Source organism: Schistocerca piceifrons, chromosome 2 (assembly GCF_021461385.2).
Source record: "Schistocerca piceifrons isolate TAMUIC-IGC-003096 chromosome 2, iqSchPice1.1, whole genome shotgun sequence".
In the NCBI taxonomy this organism is placed as follows: domain Eukaryota; kingdom Metazoa; phylum Arthropoda; class Insecta; order Orthoptera; family Acrididae; genus Schistocerca; species Schistocerca piceifrons.
Genome location: NC_060139.1, coordinates 120854832 through 120878198, shown reverse-complemented (window position 1 = coordinate 120878198; position 23367 = coordinate 120854832). Strand labels below are relative to the sequence as shown.

Genomic DNA, 23367 nt, shown 5'->3' with positions numbered 1-23367 from the left:
TGATCTGGCCTTGTAACAATAACCAAAACGGCCTTGCTGTGCTGGTACTGCGAACAGCTGAAAGCAAGGGGAAACTACAGCCGTAATTTTTCCCGAGGGCATGCAGCTTTACTGTATGATTACATGATGATGGCGTCCTCTTGGGTAAAATATTCCGGAGGTAAAATAGTCCCCCATTCGGATCTCCGGGCGGGGACTACTCAAGAGGATGTCGTTATCAGGAGAAAGAAAACTGGCGTTCTACGGATCGGAGCGTGGAATGTCAGATCCCTGAATCGGGCAGGTAGGTTAGAAAATTTAAAAAGGGAAATGGATAGGTTGAAGTTAGATATAGTGGGAATTAGTGAAGTTCGGTGGCAGGAGGAACAAGACTTCTAGTCAGGTGACTACAGGGTTATAAACACAAAATCAAATAGGGGTAACGCAGGAGTAGGTTTAATAATGAATAGGAAAATAGGAATGCGGGTAAGCTACTACAAACAGCATAGTTAACGCATTATTGTGGCCAAGATAGATATGAAGCCCACACCTACTACAGTAGTACAAGTTTATATGCCAACTAGCTCTGCAGATGACGAAGAAATTGAAGAAATGTATGATGAAATAAAAGAAATTATTCATATTGTGAAGGGAGACGAAAATTTAATAGTCATGGGTGACTGGAATTCGAGTGTAGGAAAAGGGAGAGAAGGAAACATAGTTGGTGAATATGGATTGGGGGACAGAAATGAAAGAGGAAGCCGCCTGGTCGAATTTTGCACAGAGCACAACATAATCATAACTAACATTTGGTTTAAGAATCATGAAAGAAGGTTGTATACATGGAAGAACCCTGGAGATACTAAAAGGTATCAAATAGATTATATAATGGTAAGACAGAGATTTAGGAACCAGGTTTTAAATTGTAAGACATTTCCAGGGGCAGATGTGGACTCTGACCACAATCTATTGGTTATGACCTGTAGATTAAAACTGAAGAAACTGCAAAAAGGTGGGAATTTAAGGAGATGGGACCTGGATAAACTAAAAGAACCAGAGGTTGTACAGAGATTCAGGGAGAGCATAAGGGAGCAATTGACAGGAATGGGGGAAATAAATACAGTAGAAGAAGAATGGGTAGCTTTGAGGGATGAAGTAGTGAAGGCAGCAGAGGATCAAGTAGGTAAAAAGACGAGGGCTAGTAGAAATCCTTGGGTAACAGAAGAAATATTGAATTTAATTGATGAAAGGAGAAAATATAAAAATGCAGTAAGTGAAACAGGCAAAAAGGAATACAAACGTCTCAAAAATGAGATTGACAGGAAGTGCAAAATGGCTAAGCAGGGATGGCTAGAGGACAAATGTAAGGATGTAGAGGCTTGTCTCACTAGGGGTAAGATAGATACTGCCTACAGGAAAATTAAAGAGACCTTTGGAGATAAGAGAAAGACTTGTATGAATATCAAGAGCTCAGATGGAAACCCACTTCTAAGCAAACAAGGGAAAGCAGAAAGGTGGAAGGAGTATATAGAGGGTCTATACAAGGGCGATGTGCTTGAGGACAATATTATGGAAATGGAAGAGGATGTAGATGAAGATGAAATGGGAGATACGATACTGCGTGAAGAGTTTGACAGAGCACTGAAAGACCTGAGTCAAAACAAGGCCCCCGGAGTAGACAATATTCCATTGGAACTACTGACGGCCGTGGGAGAGCCAGTCATGACAAAACTCTACCATCTGGTGAGCAAGATGTATGAAACAGGCGAAATACCCTCAGACTTCAAGAAGAATATAATAATTCCAATCCCAAAGAAAGCAGGTGTTGACAGATGTGAAAATTACTGAACTATCAGTTTAATAAGTCACAGCTGCAAAATACTAACATGAATTCTTTACAGACGAATGGAAAAACTAGTAGAAGCCAACCTCGGGGAAGATCAGTTTGGATTCCGTAGAAACACTGGAACACGTGATGCAATACTGACCTTACGACTTATCTTAGAAGAAAGATTAAGGAAAGGCAAACCTACGTTTCTAGCATTTGTAGACTTAGAGAAAGCTTTTGACAATGTTGACTGGAATACTCTCTTTCAAATTCTAAAGGTGGCAGGGGTAAAATACAGGGAGCGTAGGCTATTTACAATTTGTACAGAAACCAGATGGCAGTTATAAGAGTCGAGGGACATGAAAGGGAAGCAGTGGTTGGGAAGGGAGTAAGACAGGGTTGTAGCCTCTCCCCGATGTTGTTCAATCTGTATATTGAGCAAGCAGTAAAGGAAACAAAAGAAGAATTCGGAGTAGGTATTAAAATTCATGGAGAAGAAATAAAAACTTTGAGGTTCGCCGATGACATTGTAATTCTGTCAGAGACAGCAAAGGACTTGGAAGAGCAGTTGAATGGAATGGACAGTGTCTTGAAAGGAGGATATAAGATGAACATCAACAAAAGCAAAACAAGGATAATGGAATGTAGTCTAATTAAGTCGGGTGATGCTGAGGGAATTAGATTAGGAAATGAGGCACTTAAAGTAGTAAAGGAGTTTTGCTGTTTGGGGAGCAAAATAACTGATGATGGTCGAAGTAGAGAGGATATAAAATGTAGGCTAGCAATGGCAAGGAAAGCGTTTCTGAAGAAGAGAAATTTGTTAACATCCAGTATTGATTTAAGTGTCAGGAAGTCATTTCTGAAAGTATTTGTATGGAGTGTAGCCATGTATGGAAGTGAAACATGGACGATAAATAGTTTGGACAAGAAGAGAATAGAAGCTTTCGAAATGTGGTGCTACAGAAGAATGCTGAAGATTAGATGGGTAGATCACATAACTAATGAGGAAGTATTGAATAGGATTGGGGAGAAGAGAAGTTTGTGGCACAACTTGACCAGAAGAAGGGATCGGTTGGTAGGACATGTTCTGAGGCATCAAGGGATCACCAATTTAGTCTTGGAGGGCAGCGTGGAGGGTAAAAATCGTAGAGGGAGACCAAGAGATGAATACACTAAGCAGATTCAGAAGGATGTAGGTTGCAGTAGGTACTGGGAGATGAAAAAGCTTGCACAGGATAGAGTAGCATGGAGAGCTGCATCAAACCAGTCTCAGGACTGAAGACCACAACAACATCAAGTAAATTTGCAAATATTTGAATCTGAATGCATAATTTCTCAATTTGATCTGCTCTCACTTTCATATGTTTCTACTTAAAAGGGTTGTTTGACAGTGATGAAAGCCGATCCTCGCCAACAATGAACTATTTCTCCTATTAAGAAGTCAGCTTCAGTAGATTGCGAAGACATTTACAGCCCTTTATTTCCCCTGAAATGTTTGATTTTGTGCAGCAGCACCATAATTAAAAAAATACTCTGTTCTTCCATTACACTGAATTCTCTCTCTCTCTCTCTCTCTCTCTCTCTCTCTTTTGCGAGGGGGGATAACTACTGACATTAGGTATTATTATTGGAGTGACAATGTTCCCCTGAATCTTAGCGATTGTTTGGCAACTAGGAAAATTAACACTGTCCTTTTGGTTTAAGTCTTACTTCTATGATCCTATGTTATAGTAAATTTCTTTTTTGGATCTGTGGGTGCTTTTGACTGCTGTTCTACTTTGAATCCTGCCAGATGGCTTCATAGCATTATTTTTAGCAAGACAATTGTCGACAAGATTTGTTTCTGAGCATTTTCGACCTTGAAAGGTCATCTGCACATTTGAGACATATTTCAATTTTCAGCAGTGAGAAAAATGATAGCAGAATTCTAAAGCAATGCATGAATCCTCATTCTACCTGAAATTTTCAAAGACAGTAACAGTTTTACCTCAAACACATTTTTCTTCCTCACATGCTTCTGCACATATTCTGTGGGCTGTTTCAAGATAAATACCACACACCTTCACTGATGCACACCCTCTGAATCAGTCCTTTTCTTCTTCTTCTTCTCTTCTGCAAATCTCTTTAAGGTTGTAAAGTAATCTGTAACCCTTGTGTATCATTTCCTTTGTTTGACATGTGTCCCAAGCTAAAAAAACTGCACGCTCTTAAATAGGAAACTATGTAAAGAAAATCGAAGTGCTATGGCAAAAAGTGGATGTACTAACAAGTGGGTTGAGCATTGGGTGAAATAACCAAATGATGCCAGTGACAAATGTGTCTTTTGGTCATTAGTGTGTCTCTATGATGCTCTTTAGATCACTGCAGTAGCAATGGAAATGTGAAAGCCATGTTTATTTACAGTCAATGGCCAAGATAAAACCTTTCTGTCAGCAACTGAAGATCTTGAGGAATGGGAGAATTGGCATTCCACTCGTGCCTGCCACATCTGCTTGTTGGTGGTATAATGAAGATGCAAACAGGTGGGGTGGGGTGGAGACCCCCCAACCCATGTGTCACGTTTCACATTTACTACACACGTTTAGGGAAACTAAATGAAGGTGAGGACATTTATGCCTGAGTTAAATGTCGTAACTACTAATCAGTTTGCTCAGTGACATGTTCGATGCCCTGTTCCTGATAACTTAGGAAAGATGCGAGTCGTCAGTGCTACATCACAAATACTGTCAGCTATATTTCAGGGTGTATCAAAAAGAGCCATCTGATTTGGCACGTCTATGTTTCTAAAACCAATAAAAATATGCAATGAATTTTGTTTTTTGATGAACAGGAAACTAAAAAAGTTTTTTTATGCCTTTTCACAGGTGTTCAACATGCCCCTCTTAAGATGCATGACATATGTCAATATGGTATTCAAATTGTTCCCACACTGCAGCAAGCATGTCTTGTGTTACAGCTTCCACAGCTGCTGTTATGCGATGCCTCAGTTCATTCATTGTTGTTGGTAATTGAGCACATTTCATAACCCCCCCCCCCCCCCCCACACACACACACACAAGAAATAATCATATAGTCAGGTCTGGTGACCTTGGAGGCCAGTAATGTAAGGGTGAATCATTTGGTTGAGTGTAACCGATCCATCGTTCAGTAATCCTTCGTTTTAAAAATTCCCGCACTTCCAGAAGCCAGAGTGATGGTGCCCTATCCTGTTGGTAAATGAAGTTATTCGAATCTGTCTCCAACTGTGGGTAAAGAAAGTTCTCAAGCACCTCAAGATTTGTGCTTCCTGTAACAGTGTTCTCAGCAAAGAAAATTGGACCATACACCTTTCCCCATGAAACAGCACAAAACACATTAAATTTTGGAGAGTCCCTCTCATGTTGTACAACTTCATGTGGTTGTTCAGGTACCCCATATTCTGACATTATGACAGGTCACCCTTCCATTTAAATGGAATGTTGCCTCATCACTAAACACTAAGTGTGGAAGAAAACTGTCATCCTCCATCTTCCCCAGAATGAAATTACAGATCTCCACATGACGTTTGTCACCTTCACAAAGAGCTTGCAGTAGCTGAATTTGGTACAGTTTCATGTGTAAATTTCAACACAACACACACCATACGGACATTGGTGGCATGTTGAGGTGTCGAGCTGAATGGCAAATGGATTTTTGTGGACTCTTTGTAAAACGAAGGCGGATATGTTCTATGCCTGTGTCAAACACTCAGGGATGGGCCAACGATTTGGCTTTACACAAACAACCTGTTTCTTGGAATTTTTTACACTGTCATCTAATCCTCTGTTTTGTAGGAGGATCCACACCATACCTAGTACAAAAGTCACGCTGAACAGTTATTACTGACTCGCACTGCGCAAAACAGACTACAAAACACTTTCTATTGTCCTGATACCATTTTTACTAGAATGGAAGTTGGCGGACACTGCTGCTACCTAGCAGGAACCAGTACATTGTTTATGCACATATCTCACATAACATAATATTTACGATTTTTTAAAAATCTGATGATTTTTTTGATACACCCTGTATATTGAGATATAACACCTAACCACTATCACAGTAATGAAAAGTCATTACGCTATTTATGATGGTGCAAGATGTTTTGAAGAAATTGACAATTGCTTCACATTTTGTAGTGCCAGACTTTTTCAGCTAGTCTGCGCAGGCAAGCTCAAGTGTTGCCAAAACGGTTCAGTGAAAGAAGGCAGACGAGCAGATTATTAGGGAGGTTCCCAGAGAAAACCACTACAAAGAAATAATAAGCACTAAAGGGAAGACAATCGCAGTTTAGGCATTCAATAGTTTCCAGATGAGACATTGTAAATTAAGATTCTTATGCCTAGCACAACTTCATTGAGAGTTGCCGATTCAAAAGTTGAGCACTGCTAATCCCTTGAGTATTTGTTATTTCTTACCATTAATCAGCATCAAAGCACTTTTCATTAAACAGTAGTTTCTGAATTTACTACATTTAACTTCCCAGTATACTACCTGTAGTGGATACTTCCTCACATGTTGATTATCTGCTCATCATGGGCAACTGAATTTCTAAATTCATTGCCTTTCTTTTCAAGACTATAATCTCCTTGCCTTACTGTCTGTACTGTCCGCAAGAGTACATAATACTTGAAAAGCAGGAAAAACTACTCTCTTAGAGAATATAAAGTTATTACATCCAACAAGCAAATCTACTTGTCTGAAGACAGAATTCCTTAAGTCAAAAACAGCCTGTCATGTAATTCATTTCAATCAATGAAGAAGTTCCTCAACAGGTTAGAAATATTAATGAAATTCGCCATTAACACGTACTACAAACAATCTTATAAATCTATAGTTACCACATTTCTGCAGTAGAAAGGCTTGCACTAATTAGATGGGTAGATCACATAACTAATGAGGAAGTATTGAATAGGATTGGGGAGAAGAGAAGTTTGTGGCACAACTTGACCAGAAGAAGGGATCGGTTGGTAGGACATGTTCTGAGGCATCAAGGGATCACCAATTTAGTATTGGAGGGCAGCGTGGAGGGTAAAAATCGTAGAGGGAGACCAAGAGATGAATACACTAAGCAGATTCAGAAGGATGTAGGTTGCAGTAGGTACTGGGAGATGAAAAAGCTTGCACAGGATAGAGTAGCATGGAGAGCTGCATCAAACCAGTCTCAGGACTGAAGACCACAACAACAACAACAACAACAGTTGTTTACTACTCTCTAGGGAAGGCAATATCAAAGTTTTGAAGACTAGGAAGCGAGATAAAGTACGAATAACTCAGAGAAACCTTATTAAATGGGTATCCCTTGGGCGGCGTATTTCAGTCTGTTTTTCAGCTGAAACTACAGAATCAAACTGATTATAAACTTCGCAGCTTAATTGTGCATTATCAATCCAGTGGAGATTATTGTTTCATAACAGTTGTAGCATACATCTTATTATCAGCCTTCATATTTTACACCATTGTCACAAAGAAAGTCATAAAGAAAACTATCTGCCAGTCGGATGTCACTGATGGCAATTTTTCAGAACCCAAAAATTACATTTTGAAAATGTGATTATCTCAAATTATTAGAGCCACAAAAAAGAAAACTATTCTTTCCCACGTGGAATATATATATATATAAAAAAACAAAGATGAGGTGACTTACCGAACAAAAGCGCTGGCAGGTCGATAGACACACAAACAAACACAAACATACACACAAAATTCAAGCTTTCGCAACAAACTGTTGCCTCATCAGGAAAGAGGGAAGGAGAGGGGAAGACGAAAGGAAGTGGGTTTTAAGGGAGAGGGTAAGGAGTCATTCCAATCTCCCGGGATTGGAATGACTCCTTACCCTCTCCCTTAAAACCCACTTCCTTTCGTCTTCCCCTCTCCTTCCCTCTTTCCTGATGAGGCAACAGTTTGTTGCGAAAGCTTGAATTTTGTGTGTATGTTTGTGTTTGTTTGTGTGTCTATCGACCTGCCAGCGCTTTTGTTCGGTAAGTCACCTCATCTTTGTTTTTATATATAATTTTTCCCACGTGGAATGTTTCCTTCCATTATATATATATATATATATATATATATATATATATATATATAAAAAGTGGGCTAAAAAGAGCCATTTTTTGGCGTTTCTAGAGAAGTCATGAACTTTGTCATCAATCTGTAAACTATTGGAGAGCAGTAGGAGAATGAAATTTTAGTCGTAAGGCCTTGTATTGGTAAGTTGCTATGTGCAAAGTTTCAGATTTATCCTGCACTTACTTTCGGAGATATAAAAAGCTGAACTTCACATTTTTTCCGAGTGTCTTTTTTTCAGCCAACTTTATTTTCAAATTATCCATCCGAAAATTGGTCAGGAAATCCTATTTTATTATTTCGCTCCAGAGACTGCAAAATGTTGCACACAATGACCCAGTTTTGCTTATTTCAAGACAATATTTCCGAAGATATTATCTCCCAATTTTGATGAAAATTCAGAGTTGCACAGTTGATAGCTGCACTATGGGGTCATCAAATGACTATATTTCACTCACTCACTCCGTCTTCAGGCCACGAGTGTCCTACAGGGACCATCCGACCCCCATGTCATCCCCTGAGAAGGATGCGGATAGCAAGGGCGTGGGACGGTCAGCACACCGCTCTCCCCGTCATAAGATGGTATTCTTGACCGAAGCTGCTACTATTCGGTTGAGGAGCTCCTCAATTGGCATCACAAGGCTGAGAACCAAATTGGTGAAAGTAAACTTTACCAATGTTTATTGGGAATGTGTGAAAATTTCAGCAAAATCCATGATTGTCATGGGAACTTATTCCAAAATTAGAGTGAATCACCCATTAGTGTATCACTGGTGACTGCTACTGCCTAAGCAGCGAAAGAGGGACGTCTCTCTCTCTCTCTCTCTCTCTCTCTCTCTCTCTCTCTCTCTCTCAACCCCCTTCCTCCACTTCAGTTCTGAGCAATGTATTCTTTTCTTTTCCCCTCACACTGACAATGTATTACTGAGCAAAGTGAATTGGAAACCTAGCTGTAACAGGAACTAGCTTGGTCAGATGGCTAGGTAGTCACATTCCAATTCGAATCGCTACGATTCCTTCTCTCTCAGTGTGCATGTGAAAACTTATAGCTGAAAATACCTTCATGGAAAGCTGCAACATCTTACTGTTGAAGTCATTAATTTTAACTGATGACAGGAACGAGAAAGGCGCAACAGTCAGCGGAAAGTGCAAGCAAATGTTGGCAAGCAAAAGTTAAGCAAGTCAATTGTGTGCATATTAGCAAAGGAGGGACATTAACACTCACAGATTTTATTATATTTCCAGTTCCCTTGTCTGCCCAAGTATATGCTCTACAATAGTCAGTGCACACATTATTGCTGTGATACACGGTCTTTCGAGTCTTCTAATGTCACAACAATAAAAACTAATATCACTGTAGAGAAAGCAAGGAAACCGCGTTATTTAGTTTTTAGCGTGTTTGGCTAGTAATGACGAGGTCTCCAATTCAACTCCTAGTGACCACTTCAAACATTTTTCTGGTGGAAAAGTATGGAATGAACTCCACTCACTCAGCTCTGTGAAGGCAAATGAAAAGCCACTTATATATAAAAACAGTGAAATAGATGGGCAAGTCACCGAAGTAGTGTTACATCTAAAGGCTTGCACGTGACAAGGTGACACACAACATACATTTATTAGCAGCAAAATTGTTCGCCGAATGGAAGAGGATTCAAGTATCTGCCCTGAAGCAGAACAAGTAAAAAGTACACTATAAATTTTTCATTAAGGACATAGATACACGTATTATTACACAGTTATTTCTGTGATACCACATAAAATACAAATAAAACTGTCCCTGCAAAAAATTTACAAATTTTATCACTGGGAATTGGACATAAGGCTAGCACTGCAATTCTGAGGAAAAACTTTTTGTCTATGGGATATGATTTTACAAGGTGCCTGAGTACATAAGTCATCACTTATTTTTCATACATGCTACACGATGAATATATACTGGAAAGTGATACTATCCACCTTGACAAACAACAGGGCCTGGCAACATTTCATTATTGTGAATGAAGAGTTTCATTTTTTGGTTATTTCTTCTATTACAAAAAAGTACTTTCAACTAACACGTAGAAATGGACAGAAAAAAATTAAAAATACGTAGAAACAAGGAAAGTCAAACTGTTTCTTTAATTAAACAGTACCAACGCCTTTCCTCTTTTTTCCACGAACAATAAAATTTTCCCTACCTACGGATGCAAGCAAAAGTTAAGCAAGTCCAAGGAATAGAAAAGCAACTGGAATCACTCAATAGAGGAAAGTCCACTGGACCTGACGGGATACCAATTCGATTCTACACAGAGTACGCGAAAGAACTTGCCCCCCTTCTAACAGCCATGTACCGCAAGTCTCTAGAGGAACGGAGGGTTCTAAATGATTGGAAAAGAGCACAGGTAGTCCCAGTCTTCAAGAAGGGTCATCGAGCAGATGCGCAAAACTATAGACCTATATCTCTGACGTCAATCTGTTGTAGAATTTTAGAACATGTTTTTTGCTCGAGTATCATGTCGTTTTTGGAAACCCAGAATCTACTATGTAGGAATCAACATGGATTCCGGAAACAGCGATCGTGTGAGACCCAACTCGCTTTATTTGTTCATGAGACCCAGAAAATATTAGATACAGGCTCCCAGGTAGATGCTATTTTTCTTGACTTCCGGAAGGCGTTCGATACAGTTCCGCACTGTCGCCTGATAAACAAAGTAAGAGCCTACGGAATATCAGACCAGCTGTGTGGCTGGATTGAAGAGTTTTTAGCAAACAGAACACAGCATGTTGTTATCAATGGAGAGACGTCTACAGACGTTAAAGTAACCTCTGGCGTGCCACAGGGGAGCGTTATGGGACCATTGCTTTTCACAATATATATAAACGACCTAGTAGATAGTGTCGGAAGTTCCATGCGGCTTTTCGCGGATGATGCTGTAGTATACAGAGAAGTTGCTGCATTAGAAAATTGTAGCGAAATGCAGGAAGATCTGCAGCGGATAGGCACTTGGTGCAGGGAGTGGCAACTGACCCTTAACATAGGCAAATGTAATGTATTGTGAATACATAGAAAGAAGGATCCTTTATTGTATGATTATATGATAGCGGAACAAACACTGGTAGCAGTTACTTCTATAAAATATCTGGGAGTATGCGTGCGGAACGATTTGAAGTGGAATGATCATATAAAATTAATTGTTGGTAAGGCGGGTACCAGGTTGAGATTCATTGGGAGAGTCCTTAGAAAATGTAGTCCATCAACAAAGGAGGTGGCTTACAAAACACTCGTTCGACCTATACTTGAGTATTGCTCATCAGTGTGGGATCCGTACCAGATCGGTCTGACGGAGGAGATGGAGAAGATCCAAAGAAGAGCGGCGCATTTCGTCACAGGGTTATTTGGTAACTGTGATAGTGTTACGGAGATGTTTAATAAACTCAAGTGGCAGACTCTGCAAGAGAGGCGCTCTGCATTGCGGTGTAGCTTGCTCACCAGGTTTCGAGAGGGTGCGCTTCTGGATGAGGTATCGAATATATTGCTTCCCCCTACTTATACCTCCCGAGGAGATCACGAATGTAAAATTAGAGAGATTAGAGCGCGCACGGAGGCTTTCAGACAGTTGTTCTTCCCGCGAACCATACGCGACTGGAACAGGAAAGGGAGGTAATGACAGTGGCACGTGAAGTGCCCTCTGCCACACACCGTTGGGTGGCTTGCGGAGTATAAATGTAGATGTAGATGCCGAACCATAAAGACCTAAATCCTACAGAACTGGCCAGGAATACTGTGAGGAGTAAGATTCATGGCTGTATTACATCCAGCACCTTAACACTCTAACCTGAAAAAATAACGGCTGGTGCTTTTGCTGCTAAAAATAAACATGTGCAATCTTGCCTGATTCAAGCTTTCCATGCAACACTACTTCAGTGAATTGCACGAAAATTTGGCCTCTTTTAGACTGAAGTAGCTTTTCAGTTGGCATCAAGGCCAAGTCGACTTCCTTCGAGAACTTTCTACCAGAAAGAATTTTAAGTAGTCACCGGGAATAGAAGTTGGGATTCGGCGTTATTGGCTGTAAGCAGTAGACACTATCCTATGTGATCGTTAGCTTTGGAGTCAAAATATTAGCTTTTAGTGTTGTGGCATTAGAAAATGCAAAACATCCTGTAACATGCCAAACATTTGTGCGACGAGAATTGGGAGGTGAGATACTATAGTGGACAAGGGAACTGAGAATATAACACAATCAGTCCGAGTGTGGTATTATCAAGCGTAATCAAAACAGCAGACAGTGAATCAATGCTCTCTGCTCTGGAAAACAGCAACATCACCAGGGATGGTAGCTTTACTGATACTGCCAGCGAAGTGTTGAAATCATCCAATGAGAGAAATATTGTACATTGTATTTCTGTTCTGGTCCAAAATGGGCATTTCATTCAGTGACTCTTAAAGAAATGTAAGTCGCAGCGCTTCACTTATAAGAGTACTGGAGTATATATGCTATTGCTACCTCCCCTCCCCTCCTCTTGGTGATGGTGATGCCACCACGGCCAGGTTACTAGTTTCATTTAGTGAGTAATATACTGCTCACCTGTATTTACACATTTGCATAGCTAGCCATTTTGAGCAAATAATGTAAATTTACTTGCAACAGTTGTTGGGAGAGTCTAGACGTAACACCAAAGGAGGTAGCGAGCAGACGTTTTGACAGCTGAAGATGTGCTGTATTGGTTTTGCCTAATGTGAAGATTGTAACACTGATGTGAGGTGTCTCATTGCAGTCGATTTGAAGTATTGTTTTTGTACTGAACAACAGTAAACAAACATTACTCAAGGTACATTTGATGAGAACGTCTGTTGGGTATCAAGGTAACTATTAAACGGGCTCTACTGAATAGATATTGTCTAGTATGTTTATTGCAGATACTTTCTCTCCATTGTTTTTCCCACTATTGTCGAGTAACAGTGGAACTATATGTGAAAAATCATGATTTTGGACTTCTTGTCACATTCATAATTACTAACCCATCAATTCGAGGTCCTCTTATGGCTCCATTCCATGATAAGAACCTGTGAGCTGCACTTCAACAGAATTATGGGACCGTTTTTCCCGATTTCATGTATGAACAATACAGTTTCCCTTAAAAGAAAGTTATATAGAAGGAAATATTTATGAGAAAATGTGCTTTTTATTATATTTTCAATGTAACTTTTGAGGAGCCACAGTAACTCGACTCTTCAAGTCTCCTACTGAGAGTTTAAAATGCAGTTCTTCTCTATTTGTTGATGGATGTTAGTTTCTTCCCGGTAAGCTATTATATGACAATGGCATTAAACGTAAGATACTTGTTTTAATTAATGTGATTGAGAAAACAAAGCTGTAAGGCTTGATAGCATCATACATTATGAATAATGTTTAATTGCTATAATTATAAGTTATGAATTTGTAAAGGAACTGTTCAGAGACAGTAATCTATTAGGGCTGTTAACACTTTGCCGTCTGCACGTCTTGTACAAATTATTCGTTTGGCGCTGGCAGCACTAGTTCGGACTACTTGGCTTGTCACCGGCCGCTTGTCCTTTTACTGTTGATGAAAGCTTCAAACACATTGACTTTTGCATGCTTTAATTTTCTTGAAATCCTCTATTTTGCCGCATCGTTCCACAAACTTGAAGTTTCTTTTCAAGTAACTTCTCTGCAAGTTCTACACTGTTATAATAATCATCCACGCAGAGCTGATGCCACATTCCAACACAAGGTGTGAATAATTCTATCATTGTTTCTGCTAAAGGCTGTCCAGTGCCGGATATATCTTGAATGAAAAAATGTATCCCGTACTCAAATAACACAATATCCAAATGAGTATGCTGTATTTTGTAATTTTCGACGGATTGTAAACTTTAAAATTTAACAGTCCACGCCACGGTATCGTTCGTTCAATTTGAGATGTTTTGACTAGGATTAAACGTTTCTTTAAACTTTTTGGAAAAATAATCAATTATGAATTGCACTTTGACAAGCCGTCGGAAAAATGTAAAAATGATAACATTTGTCTGAATCGATTGCAGGACATCGTTTTGAGAAATATCGGTGTGTGTATCAACGGATTCGTTGAACAAATTCATCGATCCATGCATTTTTTTTTACAATTCCCATAAGGATAGCAAGACCAAACCATTTTCTAAGTTTGGGTGCCGTAACGTCGACAAATTTGGCATTTTTTAAATCCAGTTTCCTTCTATTGCAATTTTGACTGTCGTACTTGTTGGTTTCGTTGCCAATATATTCAATTAGATCGTTCCCAATATAAAATTCTATGATATCCTCGAGGCTCTGTGTATCTTTGGGAAATATGTTTGGACCCGAAGATCCTTCAAATTTATTACTCGTTCTCGGTAAATCAAAGTCTGACCACTGTACACTGCCTTCTTCATCTGATTCAGCCGAATCAGTTAGCAACCGTAGCGTTCGCTGAATTCATCTTGGTCTTATTTCACTATCTTCCTACAGTTCTGCTTCACTTTTGTTGTTTTGATATCGAATGTCTTCTTCCCAATAGACTAAGTCATCCGGAATGTCAGACAAGACGTCCGCACATTCATCGTAAATAATCCTATTGTCTCTTTCCTCCACCATGATGAAAGGGCACAAGTACTTATAAAAACAAGAAACTTGTTGTAGTGTAATTTATTGTTACCTAAACAAAACACCAACAGAATGCAAAAGATACTAACGTGCTGTCGCCAGCCACTACGCGATACTATGCAGACGACACCACTGTGGTGTCGCCGGCCGTTGACCATCATTTTGCGCACGACACCACTGTGGTGTTGCCGGACGGCATAGTGTTAATTCAATGAATTCATAAAGCAACTGTTTATAGACAGTAATCTATGACAGACTGTTAATTCAGTGCTGTTGCCAAACAATGTGTTGTAGGTAATTGATGTATGATATACAGGTACACCACCTGCACAGCACAGCAACTCCCGTTACAAAGTATCTTTCCAGGCCACCAAACACACGAAGCTTATACAATTAATCCCCCCCCCCCCCCCCCCCCCACTCACTCACTCACTCTCTCTCTCTCTCTCTCTCTCTCTCTCTCTCTCTCTCTCTCTCTCTCTCTCTCTCTCTCTCCCCCCCACATCTGTAACTGAGAAATAAATAACTGCATCACAGGTGTTCGGTAATGTAACAGAACAATGGACACAAGAAAAAAATATATTAAAAATTTGATAAGGGGTATGTTCAGCATTGTGTTCACGGAAATGTAATAGTTTTAACAAGCAACAGAAGAGCTTAAATTTCAACTTTTTGTAATCTTCATGTTTCACATTAACTTTAGTCCCAACAATATACTTCTGTCATTATTATAACAAAAATATACCAAACAACAAAAAATGATTGTATATTTTAAATGTACCAAGAACAGAGAACAGTGTGCTGGGGAAAGAACACTGAAATTTTCCTATAATTTTCCTATGTGAGCTGTGATTTCTCTTATTTTACGTCAATGATCATTCCTCCCAATGCAGACTGCTACCAATAAAATATTTTCACACTCTGAGGAGAAAGCAGGTGATTGTAATTTCATGAAATTCCAGACCAAATACAATGACAGACATATTCAATGACTGTCATGTTACTTGATAATTATTAGTGTTTTCTTAAGATGACAGTAACACATTGTAAACTCCACAACTGACTATATACATTTTCAAATGCTAGACAGTGATTAACTATAAGATTGTGTAAAATGTCCAGTGAATGAACCAACACACAAGTTAACTAAGTCTGATGCTTTATGGTTATACTCAACAAAAGAATAAAACCTCCAGTAACTATAAGAACAAAGACAACACACAATTTTTGCAGCATCATCAGGGAAATTAAAGACATATTGAGCCATGCAAGGCTATATTTTAACTTAAGTTAGTAGCTAGTTGAGGCCTGTCATGTGCTGCTACTGTGTTGGCTATCCATTGGTTAAGGTTAGTCAAATAGGGAGCAGGCTACTAGCCCAGGCAAAACATGCAGTTCCCACTGTGAGTTGGTTTTCCAGTTGTCAATGGTGTTTTTCCAATGTATATTAACTGCTGGTGAACTGATAACCAATACTGACACTTCGGCAAAGGAGAGCCATACACATGGCACACAGCTCTGAAGACAGTTCCAAGTTGTAAACTGTGTACTAACTAGAATAGGGTGGCAATTATTGAACCATATGAAAAAACATAAAATAGTTAAAAACTACGGCATGTGTGCACTTTATTTAACATGTAAATATCACTACAGATATTTGGATTTAGGTTATGAAATGTTCGATATGCCTGTCATCATTGGCAATAATGTGGCACAGACTAATAGCGAAATTCTGTACGAGCCACTGAAGTCTCAGAACGTCGATGCTGTCGATGACTGCCTGAACGCAATGGTTTTGGGGTTATTGCTGTACACAATGTCTTTAATATAGCCCCACAAAAATGAATCCCATGTGTTCAGAGCCTCAGAATACAGCAGCCAATCGAAGCCCGTGCCAGTGGCCTCTGGGTACCCCACAGACAGAATGCAGTCCCCAAAGTGCTCCTCCATGAAATCACTTTCCTACTTCGGTGGGGTTGAGCTCCGTCTTGCAGGAGCTACATCTTGGCGAAATCAGGGTCACTTTGGATAATGGGGATGAAATCGTTTACCAAAACATTAATGTACCGTTCAGTAGTCACCACGCCAACAAGGAATATTTCACCGATTACTCTGTGACCGGACATTGCACACCACAGTCACCTGTTGATGGTGAAGAGACTTTTCAATCATGAAATGTAGATTCTCAGTCCCCAAGTGTGCCAGTTTTGCTTACTGATGAACCCATCCAAATAAAAGTGGGCTCCATTGCTAAACCAAAACACACACACATCAAAGTCCTGTTTGTCAATTCTGTGGACAACTGTGCTGGCAGAATAAAACTGCTATTCTATAGCCCTGGGGCTTATAATAGCAGATTGGTTTGAATTTTGTATAGAAGAGATGCAGGTCTTCAACAATAATTTGTCGCAGTTCTACTGGTTGATTCCCAAATGATGAGCAGCTCGTGTGATCGGTTTCCTGGGGCCGGATTGAAACACAGCACATGTCTTGTCAATGTTTACAGGCATTTTTCATCCTTTTATGGACAACTGACATTGCCAACACTACCATCATGAACACTACCCGTTCTCTCAAACTTGCAAATAAAATTCTTGATTGTTAGGACACTTGGACCACTTGTCTTCAACTTGAACTTGGTTGCAAATTCCTTTGATCCACAATTGGGCTGTTATTGCTCACATGGTAGGCGTTCACAAGCTGTCGTGGTGGTGGTGGTGTGTTGGGGCTTATGGGAGCTCAACATCGAGGTCATCAGTGCCCTGACACACATTAAAAGCAATGAATGGGGACAGACCTAAGAAAACTAAAGCACACACTCAATAAAAGCAGGAAAAGAAGGAAAATGCTACATAAGAAAGTAAAACCTAAGGAAAGGGGAAACATAGCAACAAGAATGTCACAGGAAATTGTTATTGGCTGGCCACTTACATAAAATATGGGTGAGCTTGTCACATAGCGAGTAAATTAAAATCCTCTCCCTAAAATCTTTGTAAAAACATTTGACAGGGCACAGAACTTTAACCACATTCGTCCGAGTGTTGCATAAAGATACGGCAGGTCCGCTGGCAAGTCAGCCGCGACCCGCTGGTCAGAAAATAAAACGCCATCCAATAAAACGTGGCGCACAGTGACCTGGACGACGCAAGCACCACACATTGGAGGGTCCTCTCACCGGAGTAGGAAGCCATGCGTCATAGGGCTGTGGCCTATTCGAAGCTGACTGAGGAGAATCTCGTCCCGTCGATGGGGCTGAAAGGAAGTACACCACACACGTGTTGTGGACTTGACTATACGGAGCTTATTGTCAGTCACTTCCAGCCACTCATCCTCCCACCGACGCATGACCCGTGAGCTCAACATCGAGGTGAGTGCGTGCAAGGGGATAGCACACTGAGATACTTGTGGGGCGAGACACGCCTCCTTGGCTGCGAGATCTGCCCTTTCATTCCCAGCAGTGCCAACATGCCCCGGAACCCAGCAGAAAGTTACAACCTTCCCCAGTCACTGTAGTCGGAGGAGGGCATCCTGGATGGTCTGGACAATTTTGTCTGCCGGATACAAACGTTGCAATCAGTGAAGGGCACTGAGTGAATCGGAACAGACAAGAAATTTAGGAGAGGAAGAATGTCTCATGTGCTCCAGTGCCCGCAAGATCGCAAACAATTCTGCATCAAAGACAGTAAAAGTCTGAGGCAGTCGGACCTTGAGGACACGATATGGAAAAACAACTGAGCAACCAACAGAATCCCCTTGTTTCGACCCATCCGTAAAAACAACTACATAGTCGTGGAGCTCAGATAAAATGGCAGAAAATGCTGCATTAAAAACGGTGGCAGAAGTGCAATCTCTCTTGTACTGCAATAAATCTAAAATCACTCCGGGCCTCTTCAATAACCTGGGTGGCAGGCGGTTAAAACCTTGGATTTGGGGTTGTACAGACTCCACACCGAGGGACTTTAGTACACGTTGCACACGGATCCCAAACGACAACGTAGCCCGGGGACGGCGGGAAAAAAGGCAGTCCAGAGGTGGATGGGCAACAAGACGTTGAGCAGGCGAGCTGGGAGCTGCAAGAAACTTACAAGCCTGGCGCACCAGCAGGAGCTGCCGCCGGATGGTAAGTGGCGGTTCGCCAGACTCAGCACAGAGGCTGGGTATGCTCAGGCATGCAGTACCGTGACATTTTCATGAGCAAATGGCCGACAACCACAAGGCATCTGCGCGTGCGCGTACCAATTCCCATCATGCCCCGAGCCCAATGATGCAGTAGGAACATCCTAACACAAACTGTTCAGAAGTTATGATTTTTTTTTCATATAGTTCAATAATTGACACCGTGTAATATTCCATCAGATATTCATAATAACAATGCCTTTATACACCAATAGAAGTCAGCATGACCTATTTAGTCCACATTCTAGGATGTTTTACCACACTAATTTGTTATAATAAATATCCCATCTTACAGACCTAGAAGTGTACAGTTTACATTTCTATCAGAAGAGAAGGAAGTTCATTACAACCAAAATCTAGAAATATGTAAACAGTGAAGAAAACTGTGGCATATTTCATTAAAAAAAGTTAAGAACTTGTTCCAAATCCAGCAAGTCATGTTGAAAATCTTGCATCAATAGCTGTAAGGCATGTCAAACGATAAAATGAGAGAGGTAATTTTATAAGAGACACAGTAACAATGCCAAACAGTTGAATGGTCAAAACTAAATTTAGAAAGGAAGGATTTGACCAATCATCTGTACATTAGCATTAGCAACATAGTAAAAGTGTGTGTAAATGCAATACACAAGGTAATCTACACGCAGCACATGGAATAAACATCATAACAGATAGCAAAACAGAAAAGCAATGGACAGTGAAAGGAGTGAACTCTTGTTTCAAGGAAAACTTCTCACCAGCATTTATCCTAAAACAGGTGAGAGGTGTTCTTTTAAATAAAATGTCATTCCTTGAATTCACACAACCTTCACAAACCATAGTTCCAAAATGTTAACCAGACAACTGGATGGTGCCAAATGAGATGTAGAGAGGAAGAATGTTACTGCACTTCTGTCACATTTACTCAGTATAATTTGCATTTCTCACTTCCAGAAACAGATTTGTGAAACAGACTGCGCAGGAATAGCGGACTGCAACACACACTGCTGCTTAAAATAACACTGCCTGTGTAACAATATGATAAATGCTTGGCACACTCAAATTCATCCCAACATTTATGACCAAATACTATAAAAAGAGACAAGATTATCACCAGTCATCTGCCACTACATAATTTAAGCATATGAATTTAAATTACACTGGACCTCATAATTTTGATGGTCCTTCTCAAAGAAGTCTCCCATGAATCTGATGCACTTGTCATAGTGCTTCTGCCAGTCTTCAAATACATGCTGGAAACCATGAGAGGACCTTCAAAATTGCCTCAGCAGCCTTCACCATTGTTTCTGATGATTGATAATGCCTCCCATGAACGCGTTTCTTCATGTTAAGGAATAGAAAAACATCACATGGGGCTAAATCTGGACTATAGGGTGAGTGAGGGATGCACTTCATATTGATTTCTGCAAGATATTCAGCAACGACATTGGCAATATACAGCCGCGCTTTATCGTGGTGCAGCATCCAGCCTGCTTCAAGGAAATGTGGTCTTTTGCGCCTGATATGGACTTGCAATGTTTTCAGGACACCCCTGCAGTATTGTCCAGTTACTAATGTGTGTGTGTGTGTGTGTGTGGGGGGGGGGGGGGGGGGGGGCATGTGGGCGGGCGCGCGCAGGTACAATATGCTGACAAACCATTCCTTGAATATGAAAGAATTAGATGACCATAAATTTCCCAGCAGAAGCAACCACTTTTGCTTTTTTGGGGGTTTGTGATGAAGGAGATTTCCACAATGAGCTTTGTTGTTTGTTCTCAGGATCAAAATGATGAAGCCAAGTTTCATCAGCAGTGATTACATTTGAAAGAAACTCCGGATCTTCCTCCAACATCAACTTTAACTGCATGTAGACCTGCATGCAAATGTCCTCCTGTTTGGGAATCAACAGTCTTGGAACCCATCACGCACAAACTCGTGTCATGTGTCTTTTTCCTTTTGCCAACATGTGGGTGGCACCGAATGAAGTGTTCAGGATTTCATAAAATGATCTTAAGGTCATTCATCGATTCTCTCTCACAATGACTGCAGTAGTGTTTGTGTTTTCTTCTGTAAGAGCAATAACTGGAGCACCGGGCCTACCTTTCTTTGAAATTTTAAACACCTTCAAGGTGTGCTTTAGGGAAGAAAAGACTCTCCATAGGCCTCCTGTAACATTGTATAGGCATCAGCTGAAGATTTGTTGAGACGAAAGCAGAATTTCAAACCCAAATATTGTTCCTTGGGTGTTACATCCATTGCAGCGGTAGGTGATACTGAAGATGTCTGACCTTGCCTGCCTCTCCCAGGCAGGAACCAAGAGTCCCCAGAATGAAACTACTACAGCAGGTTTGTTGCACATTAAGCTAACAGAATATCATAAAATTAAATTTGAGATTTGAACAACCCTCGTATGATGAGGATCTGACGTACCAGCTTCTAATGCCTGCACTGACATGGCAACATTATGAACTTGACCTCATAATTTAAATACACAAAAGCACACTAGAAAGGCAACAGCCCCAGCAATCTACAATGCACAAAAATTTGGGCCATAATTCTGATAGTACACAGGTATGTTCTGAAAATACAGCTTTCAAACAATGGAAACTCCAGGTTGGAATATCAACAATGTATGTAGAGTGCTACATACCATAAAGAGGATACATTAAGTTGCGGACAGGTACAATTAAAAGACACTTACACGTTACCTTTCAGCCACATGCTTTGCCAGAAAAAGTAAGAGAAGCACACCATTCATTCACACAAGCAAGCATACGACTGCCAACTCTGGCAGTTCAGATGATCCCAAATTTCTCATCCGAGCAGCAGAAGTTGGTGGTCATGGGTGAACAAATTATGCTCGCGTGTTTGAATAAATGGCTTATCTTTCTCTTTCTGACGAAAGTTATGGCCAAAAGCCAATGTGAAAGTGTTTTAATTGTGCCTGTCTTCAACTTAATGTGTTAGGTTTCAAGTAAGTAGGAATCTAGCTATTAAAATTTCACACACATTGTTTGTCACTTGTTTCACACCTTTGCAGCCACTTAACGCTTGAGCATGAAGTGCTGTACAGTGGAGTGTGTAAGAGGTATGTGAAATACTATTTTGAGATTGGTACCATGCTTTGTTCATAGTGTTGAATTCTGTGGTTTCTCGCTGTAGTTAGTACCAGAAATTTCTTAGTTTCAAACTTAATCTTGTTATTCAAAATTGCAGTTTAAATGAATCAAATGAAAGAGTGGGTTTAAAGAGGTAGCATAGTACTATTAAACAAACAACACAGTTGTGCCTTATCTTCTTTGGATTTTAAAACTGACACTGTTAAAGTGAAGTAAATTTGCAGGAGATGTGCTATTCTTACAAAGTGACTGGCATGATTAAATTATAAATAAAAATCATTAATTTAATTTCATAATTATTCTTCAGTTGCTTCAGTTTATTCATTTTGATTTTGAGGGAGAGATTACACACACACACACACACACACACACACACACACACACAGGGTGAGGCGTTTGAAACTATTTGTTGGAATATTTAGCAAAACACCCATCAGAGTAAAAAATAAAAGTGGTAATAAATGTTCACCTTGAAGAGAGACGTCCACTAACATAACACTTGATCGCCTGCACCACCCGAGAGGCCAGAGTGGGGCTGACTTTGAAAACTTAAATAGGAACCCCTATTTTTTATTGCAGATTTCAATTCTCCAGAAAAAAATACGTAACTTCTGTATGAAAAATTTCTATCTTTTCATGATAGATGGCGCTGTAGTTGGCAAACATGGAAATGAGATGACAATTGTTGCAAAACGGTACACTCTCACATACACATCCAATTAAGACAATCAAAGCACTTTTTTGATATTTTTGATAATGCTATCATGTGACACACCTCCCACAATCACATGAAGCACACACTATGATCATGTGCCCAGTCAGCGGACAGGCCGTGCATGTTATGTCAATGATACGGACTGTAAACATCTTGTCGCAATTGTTCCGCGATTTTAACAATTGCAGAGAAGGTTTATATCATTGCGAAGATTGTCAAAGGTATCCTACTCTGTTCCCCGGCAGGCATGTTCTGTCTGCAACGAAGTTTGGCAGAATTGTCCACCTCTTTGTTGAAATGGAAAGTGTTAAACCTAGAGAAAAAGTCTGACCGCGGACTGCGACAAACGAAAGAACACAGTGAATGTTTTAGCTGCGGTTGCTGCAAATCGTCATACTAGGTCTTTGCAAATTGCGCGAGGTTCAGGAATTGCATGCACACAAATGACATCTATTTCATTTAGCACTGCATCGAGAACTGCACAATCGCCTCAACTTTGGTAACTGAATACAGGAACAACTGGCAGTCAATGACAACTTCATTTCACATATACTTTTTTCCAATGAATCAAATTTTACAAATTGTGTTGAAGTGAATTGACATAATATGCATTATTGGTCAGTGGAGAATCCCCATTTGGTATGACAAGTTGAACATCAACATCCATGACGTGTTAACGTTTGGTGCGGTATTTTACGTACACCGGAAACTGACCCACACTTCATAGGAAGTAGTCCGACTGGTCAAATGTACAACTAAGTTGTGGATAATGTTTTACACACAGTAATGGATGATGTTCTACTTCAAATGAGACTGCATGTACGGTATTGAATAGGATTGGGGAGAAGAGAAGTTTGTGGCACAACT

At 40.2% G+C, this 23367-nt stretch overlaps 1 protein-coding gene across 5 annotated transcripts in view; it reads right to left on the bottom strand.

Annotated features, from left to right (window-relative positions):
• Nucleotides 1-23367, bottom strand: part of LOC124776586 (pumilio homolog 2) — a 592179-nt gene that overhangs the window by 246170 nt on the left and 322642 nt on the right. The window lies entirely within an intron of this gene.